Source organism: Apium graveolens, chromosome 9 (assembly GCF_009905375.1).
Source record: "Apium graveolens cultivar Ventura chromosome 9, ASM990537v1, whole genome shotgun sequence".
In the NCBI taxonomy this organism is placed as follows: domain Eukaryota; kingdom Viridiplantae; phylum Streptophyta; class Magnoliopsida; order Apiales; family Apiaceae; genus Apium; species Apium graveolens.
In genome coordinates this window covers 29,671,363-29,680,005 of record NC_133655.1, presented here as the reverse complement: position 1 = coordinate 29,680,005, position 8,643 = coordinate 29,671,363, and the positions used below count along the sequence as shown (strand labels likewise).

The 8,643-nt window shown below is 31.4% G+C and overlaps 1 long non-coding RNA gene and 1 pseudogene across 1 annotated transcript; both read left to right on the top strand.

The window, feature by feature from the left end:
• The first annotated feature begins 872 nt into the window (after nt 1–872).
• On the top strand, nt 873–2,453 carry LOC141684612 (uncharacterized). Its single transcript, XR_012560650.1, has 2 exons — nt 873–973; nt 2,272–2,453. It is a non-coding gene; the product is annotated as an uncharacterized LOC141684612 (long non-coding RNA).
• Nucleotides 2,454–5,013: 2,560 nt separating this feature from the next.
• Nucleotides 5,014–6,332, top strand: LOC141685180 (cytokinin hydroxylase-like; annotated as a pseudogene).
• Nucleotides 6,333–8,643: the final 2,311 nt, after the last annotated feature.

Below are 8,643 nucleotides of genomic sequence, written 5' to 3'. Positions count from 1 at the left end.
AACACCAACATGTCAAAATTTTAATCTACACGCATGTACTATACATAGTTTGTTGGGACAGGTTGAAAAATGTATTCCTTTCTTTGCAACATTAAAACAGTCGAGCACATTTTAATATTTTTATCCAGTTTGACTTTTTAAGTACGGGTAATTCACAGTATTGTTTTAAAATATTATTAAACAACTTTATTTATTGTATGTATTAATCAATATTATTGTGACATTGAATTTATTAGATATTTCACTAAACAATCATAATAAATAAATATTTTGACTTTTTCTATAATAACAAATTATACTAGACAAATGTTAACTATGAGATATTGGTGAATTATGGATTTTTTGTAGGTGACTGTTCAATAACCTCAACATGCATATTTCAATAGTGTAATATAAAAATCATGTTCTTTCTAATTTATGTTGAATACACACAAACACTCGATTAAATTATAAAATATTATAGCTGATTTCGAGATGGTACAAAAATTCACTTTTTTAAAGGTTAATGAATGATTTATACAAAATATATTAATGAATGATTTATGAAAATGTAGTATTTCGACTGTCTGAAAAATATAATGCCAAAAGGAAGTAGCACCAATTAGAAGATGTATAACTTTTAGGGTTATTCGAAGTTAATTCCTGACATTAAATATTGGAATGGACACACATCATTTCTTACTAATTTTTTTTATTCACCGACCTTGATAATAAATGAATATGTATAGCAATCAAATCTTTAAACAAAAGGAATATAAGTTTATTTTTAAAAATAAAAAACCTAGAATCCATAATTTTATTTAATTATTCTTTTTTGTTTTTAAAAAATATATGTAAATAACCTTATTTTATATTTAGATAAAAAAAGGGATTTTATTCAGGAAGTGAATGAGGAAGGTAAAGTGCACAAACAAATTACTCCAAAACGACACCTATAAAAGACCACAATTTTGTCCGATTCCGATCTATTCAGGTATGTCTTGGGTTTTTTAATACACAATTTCTTCTGCTTAATCATAATATATGTTGTCGCAATTACATACATTATGAAATTTTGTTTAATGTAGTGTTAGGTTTCATGCTGCTTTGTTCAATCTCATAACTGATATTCAATGATTGTGATGTAGGTTATAGAAATATGGATTTGCACAAAAGAAAGATTAATATGATTTTGTTGATAACAACTTTTAACTTTTAGAAAGGAAGAGTGGTATTTTATATTTTCAATTTAAGATGAATGTATGTTTGTTTTATAATTTAATATAAACTGAATGTTGTGTTCTAAAAATAAAGTCTTTCACCGTGTTGTATCTACGGTTATGGCAATAAATTACCTGGTATGTTGAATCTGAATGTTAATTCTAGTGCTGTTTGGGAGGGTGCATATGTTATATATTCGGAGTTTATTGAAGGTGTTCACAAACTGATATCGTTTACGGTCTTAAGCCTTATCATTATGCTCTTATTGAATATATTGAAGGTGGAGAAATTAATCTTAAATTCTATTCACCCTATGTTGTGGAAATCAAATATCCTTTTGACACTCTGCTTTTGGGTGTAAATGAGACATGTATTGATCTTGAAGAAGATAAACTTGCTTCAATTTTTGACTATAATGTATCATGTAATTTTGTTGGTGTATATGACTTGGTTATTGAAAGTAGACACTTGGTTGTTAATAACTATGTTCAGGTATAACTTCCGTTCTATTTTAGTTTTTTATTTTGAAGTCCAAGTACGTACATATATAATTTAAATCCTTTTACACTTTAAATTCAGGTATTTCACGAAAGTGTATACAGTGAGCTACTTTTGACCAAACATGTTAAATTTATGCGTATCGGTTTTAAAGATTATGAATATAAGTTAAAGTTTAAGATTGTTAATAAAGAAGGTTGTTTTAGTAAAAATTAGTTTGCATTTGTGGAAGCAGCTAAAATTTATGATGATGATATCGTGACATTTTACAAAACGAATACTGATTTCAAGTTTCAAGTGTGCATATTTGATAAGGAGATTGTTTTTTATTATTCAATAATAGGAGGTATTGTAATATTATGTCCATCTGATAATATAACTGGATTGATGTTTTACAATTTATAACATTATTTACTGAATTTGTAATATATGTTGAGGATTCGTGTTATGCAAATTTTTACAAAGTAATGGATTGGGATTGTCTGGAAGATAGAGAGCTGTTAAATGTTAAACCTTCTTTAAAAAAATTGGCTTTCTCTTATTTTTCTAACATTCGAATGCATCTATAATCAGGAACTTCCGAGAATATTTTTCAAGAAATATGGTCATAGCCTTGGAGATGTGGTGAATAATGGTATTGGAAATGAAAACTGTACCAAATTTAAATACAATTATGCAACAAACAGGATACATGGTCTTCTTTGATTTTTTGGAAAATATTCAATTCGGGCACATTATGTAATTTTCTTCAATTATCTGGGAAGCTCAATGTTTATTGTTTCAGTTTACAACTACGATAATATGGATCATCTTTGGGGTAATTTTGGTAATTTAAAGATTCGAGAATTTAATAATCCTACGAGTGGCGCTGAGCTCATAGATCTTTTATTTGAAATTAAAGAAATTTCAAAAGGTATAGTGAATCTTGTTCTTCTTGAATCAAAATTTGTATAACTTTATCAATCTATTTTTTCTTTATAGGAAATGAAAAACTGGATTACATGGATTCATTTGATGTTGTTGATGACACTGTTGATCCTTAGTAGGACTTTGTGAACAGAATAGGCAACTCAGTCCGATTACGTATAATAATTTATTTGTTAAAACACTAAGTTGTGGCATTTGATTAAGATTAAGGGTGTTTTATCAGTTGTTTTATGATGATTGATAATTAGTTAAGGATGATTTATTTATTTTCCTAAAAATACTTATGGCAGTTGAGTATATTTTGTAGTTCTGCAATTATGAATAGTAATATAATTGCTGGCCTAAACATACCAAACTATTGTAGTAGGAAATGTAATAGAATAAAGTTAGGCAAGGTAGTCATTGAAATTTTATTCCAACAATTGATTCCTACGTAGTCCATGAAGAAAAAGCATATAACAATATTGAAAATCGCAAACAAAGTCTTAAGATGAGCATGATCCTCAATTATTTAATAAAAATGCCTAATATTAACTCATAAACTTGAATCTTCAATCGAAGATGCTAAGCAAAATGATGACGAATAAAGACTGTTCCATTATCCATTTCACGTGTACCTCATTTTTCCCGGATAAGAGGAAAGACAAAGAAAAAACAATTTTTGATTATATAAACATGTTACACAAATATAATAAGGTTTAAATATTTGTATCCTAAAATGTTTTGATTATATTCAACAATCGCATTTGTTGGAGTGAGAATTGATCTTTGACTCAAGTAATCAAGTAAGAAGAAGATGTCATATTTTGTAGGAAATCTGAATATATGACATCTCCTATGTTCTTAATACTTCCTGTGGAAGAAATGAAGCATAAATTATCTGGAATGATAATTTTAGGATAATTTGACAATTCATTATCTTGTATAGTGGGGATTTTACCTTTTCCAACATCAAAAACCCATTGGCTGAAATCGGTAATTTTCTTATTTTCTGGATCAGATTTGCCGGAAGATAAGCGCATATTTTTTTTATAGTAGGTATACCTTGCAATATTTCCATAGCTTTGAACTATTCAAAGAACCCGAGCTGTGGATCTTTGCAGAATGACTGGAAATATTTATCTATAATCCCCTCCAAAGACTACCGAAAACCCACCAAATGGATAGTTGGATCTTCTGTATCAATAGCAGCCATGATGTCCCTCAAACGACGGTCCACACTTTCAAAACCATGTTTATGTTGCATAGGAGCTTCATCCCAAATTATTGAAATGGTATGATGCATTAACTCTGCAATTTCGGTTCCATGCTTAATTCCAGACAGAGAGTGTTGGTCTAATTTCAAGGGAATATGAAAGTGAGATTGGGCAGTTCGATCACCTAGAAGTAAGTTGCTGCAATACCAGAAGATTCTATTGGAAGGAAAATTTTGCGTTCACTACGAAGAGCACAATAAAGTGTGTTTAAGAGAAAAGTTTTACCACATCCACCACTTCCGTAAACAAAGAATAATCCTCCTTTTCCTGTATGAACACTGTCCATTTTGGCTTAATATACGTTTGAATTTTCTGTATTTAGGTTTGAAAAAGGTGTAGCATGTTGTTTCTCCATTTTAAGTCGATCATATCCGTATTCCTCTTGAAGTGGTCTATTATAACAATTTGCTGTCTTGACTTCTTCAGGAAAATGCATTGTGGAATAATCTTTTAGACTCTTTCCAACATCATTCAGTAACTTCTCAATCTCTATCAAACATTAAAAACTTTTATGAGTAGTTTGATAAAAGATTAGAAATATAGATAATTTATTTGATTTTAAATTTATAAAAAAATAAAAAAATAAATGTAATATTACCAAATAGAGTCAGATTATGTAATTCTGATTCACTAAGTGAGGGAAAATAATATCCCGTTTGCGACGTCTGTCGTAGAGGATATCTTTTAACATGCTCTTCCAATGTGATTGACACAATTTTAACGGGCCAGCAACAGAGTTGTTGGTCAGAATATGGATGAATAATTCTCATATTTTATATTATTGCTTTTAATTCAGTATTGAACTATTTATTATTGCTTTTAACTCAAAGGAAGTCATCATATCATCATAGATAGTGTTGGAAGTTACTGCCCATAAGATGTATATTTAACAAAATTGACGGTGTGTTTCAATCTGTATTCGAAGAAAAAGAGTTTGTGCAAACCACAGTTCTGTTGCTGTCAAAGAGGCAACCAAACTTATCTTGGGTGTTAAAGTTGACTCGGAGTCTAGTCAAATGTAGTTTTTTGTACAAGGAGAAAAGCCAAGTTTAGGTTTACGAATCCTAAACTTGTTACCATGCAATTTGATATATGCCTATTTTGCAGTCAATTAATAACCCTCATAAGTTTAATGCAGTATCAACTTTCATATACTGATCTTGTCATCACCTTAAGTGATTTAGTGTTGCCAATGCTGACAGGTAGGTGTTGTGACATCAGTTGAGTAAGTAGAGTGAAGTGCTATATTATGGTGATGTACGCATTTCAGAAGTGTTTGCAAGTCGAGGAGAATTAAAAACATGTCACGTTAAGAAAAATCATCCAAACTCTTGAATCTAATTCGAATACTTTAAAGCTTTTATAGTCCAACTTGAAATCGTTATCTTCAAGCTTAAGTTCTTAAATACTCACCTGGTTTCTGGTTTCTGGTTTCCCAGATTTAACCTGTTCTGTATATTATGTCTCATTATTTATTGGTCTTGTACCCTTGCATAGATATCTGGTAAAGATTAAGTATATTTGATTCTGGGGTTACAAATGTTATAACATTATACTCATTTTAGTGTACAGATTACCCCATATATACATGCCCAGTAGCTAGTATAAGTATGTTACAATCCTGTATTTAAAATTATTATTGAATTTGTGTAGAGCTATGCGGAATACATGGTGGAAAACACTAATCAGATGCTACAATCATTACAAAACGAGATAAAGTCGGGACAAAATGAGTTTGAAATTGGCGAGTACATGACTCGCCTTACTGCTGACATCATTTCTCGAACCGAAATTGATAGTAGCTACGAAGAGGGATAGCAAATATTTCATTTACTCACCGTTCTACAAAATAAGTGTGCACAGGCTAGCCGGCACTTGTGCTTTCCTGGTGGCAGGTGGTGCTAGCTTGATTTTTATCTCGATTAATAAAATCATTAAATTTTCTATATATTTCATTTTTAATAAACTAAAATAAATAGAAGAATATGTTTGTAACAACATGTTTCTACCAAGTAAATACAATAGGGAGATAAAATCACTGAAAATGGAGGTGGAGAAATTACTAATGGAGATAATACAGAGCAGAAAAGACTGCGTAGAGGTTGGGCGAAGCAGTTCATATGGAAATGATTTGTTAGGGATGTTGCTGGATGAGATGCAGAATAAAACATCAAGAGGAAGGAATGAAGAATTTAGCCTAAATTTGCAGCTGATAATGGATGAGTGCAAGACGTTCTTTTTTGCAGGACATGACACAACTGCTCTTTTACTTACATGGACTGTTATGCTCCTTGCTAGCAATCCTTCTTGGCAGGATAAAGCCAGAGCCGAGATCAAACAAGTCTGTAACGGAACTTCACCCTCGATTCATCATCTTTCCAGCTTACTTTAAGGGGCAGCGAAAGAACGTTAAAGCATCTAGTGTATTTGACCAGAAGGTTTGATCCTTCCCTTGTATGAAAGATCTTTCTCTTTTTTTTCCGCCCTGTTTGCCTAAGTGTTTAAATCTTCATCCCTTTTCTCTTCAAAATTTATGCCTTTCAGAACATTAGCACTGATGACATTGGTACATATACGTAGCTATGTGTGTTCATTACCACAGGGCACACTGCATTACTAAGTTTGTTTACAAGTTTTGTTCGACACTGTTGAACCTTCCAAACCATATCGTGGTAGACTATCTTTAATAAATTATGAGGTATACTGTTGTTGTCTTGTTAGCAGTGTTTTGTTTTAGTGGGTACGCATTAAAGTTTTTATGTTGGCAGACAAGATTGGATAGATTTAAGTACATCACATGTTTTCTGTTTGCTGCAATTAAAACAATAAACACTATCCAACACTGAGAACTTAAACTATAACATGTTAAAACGAAGTCATTATGAATAAACTAGCATTTCAGTTGTGGACATCGAGGAATGGACTGGGTGTGGTGTTTGTTGTTTAATGTGCATGTTTTCCTTCATTATATTAACTGCATACTTGCAAAATCTATTGTTATCTGCTTCTCATAGAAGATATGCAAGTTTTCTGTACGAGTCTTCTTAATCAGTTCACTTGTATATTAACTGTTATATATTGAACGATCCCTGGAAATCACTATCTTCTATTAGTTACTTTTAGCATGAATCTAATCTGTATATTCTCGAAAGTTAACTATATGTTCCTCCACCTATTGCTGCTAAAGCTATTATGGAGGCACTTGAGGCTGAGTTAGATTTGATTGTGTGCATCATAGAAGGAATTCCTCAGCATGACATGGTAGTGTACTTTTTCAATTATTAGACACGATAGAAGAAAAAATAAAGAATGCATGAGTAAAAATAAACATGTACATGATGACTTTTGTTGCAATGTATTGTTATTTACAATTAAGGGGTACCATAATCTAGCTATCCAGCTTTGAACTCGTATTAGAGCTATCCTAAAATTAAGATTTAGTGGAAGTTACTGCAAAGTTCTTGTGTCTCTCTTTCTCTCTAAATAAAGTTGATGTCAAAATTCTGTTCAAGAGATTGTATTTAAAGTTTTTTATTTTGGTTTTACTTTGAACAGGAAGCAGAGAAGATATACCCACTGGCACATAAGGGAATGAATTGTCTAAAGGTAATTTCCAATATCATTCTGATGGCTTGCCCCATGAAAACTTGTGACTTTTTATAAATCAAATGCAAAATTCGACAGCATAGAGGATCATCAAACATTGTGTGGTTTCAAGTTATAATCTGATGATATAGTAGTACAAATATGTTGTATACCTATATTATGCTGCCAAAATATCATGTGCCGGATAATATTGCTTTTGAGTACATATTTTGAATATCAGATATTAAATGTCTTCATGAAATGATGGAAGTACAATATCCTACAGTAATTTGATTTTCGGTTGCTAATTATATACTCTCATGCATTAAGACTTTGGATAAGGTGTTTTTTAGGCACTTGATATGCAGAAGTAAATTTAGTAGTTGCGAATGTCATTCTATTCACTTTCAATTAATGTTTTGATTCATTTTTTATGTATATTTAAAAGAAGACAGCTCTGCTTTTTGAAAGAGTGATCAGGTCATTGCACAGAAGGAATCAAGTATGCTGGGAAATTCGTCTGTTCTTCCTGGTTCAACATGGAGATCATTATCAATGGGAGAACGGGGGCCTTTGGCCTCGCCTGATTTGAGAGATCTTCCTTCTGATGGCCAGTCAAGAACATCATATTTTGGCTGGCAACAGCCGTACAAGGACCTAACTAATGATTCAGAAAGTATACCTAAATGGAAATTTGGTGATGAGCCCATCATTAAAAGGCAATTGTCTGCAGTTTTGGATAGGGAGCAGGAACATCGTAATCTTTCTCAGCCCCCACCTGAAAATTGGTCCTCTTTTACAAAGATCATTTCGGTGAAACACAAGGGCCTTTTTTCGGTGTTGATATTAGAATGAATTTTCGTATGTATGTATATGCTTTTTTGTTAACAGTAATTATATTACTAGCATTATTAATGACAATATCATTTTATTTTTCTTTTAAATGCTACTACCACTTTCCACTCATGAATCCATGGAATGAAAACGATGTCTAAAATGTTAAAATACATCGACTCGTGCAAGTGAAATCGATGTCAAAAGTAAAAGTTTATATTAAAATAATTGAAATAAACCGATGTCTTTCACAATAATCCACAACGGTTCCATTGAAAAATGATGTTAAATAAGAACTTTGACATCGCTACATCAAGGAAAACCGATGTGATATATAACATAT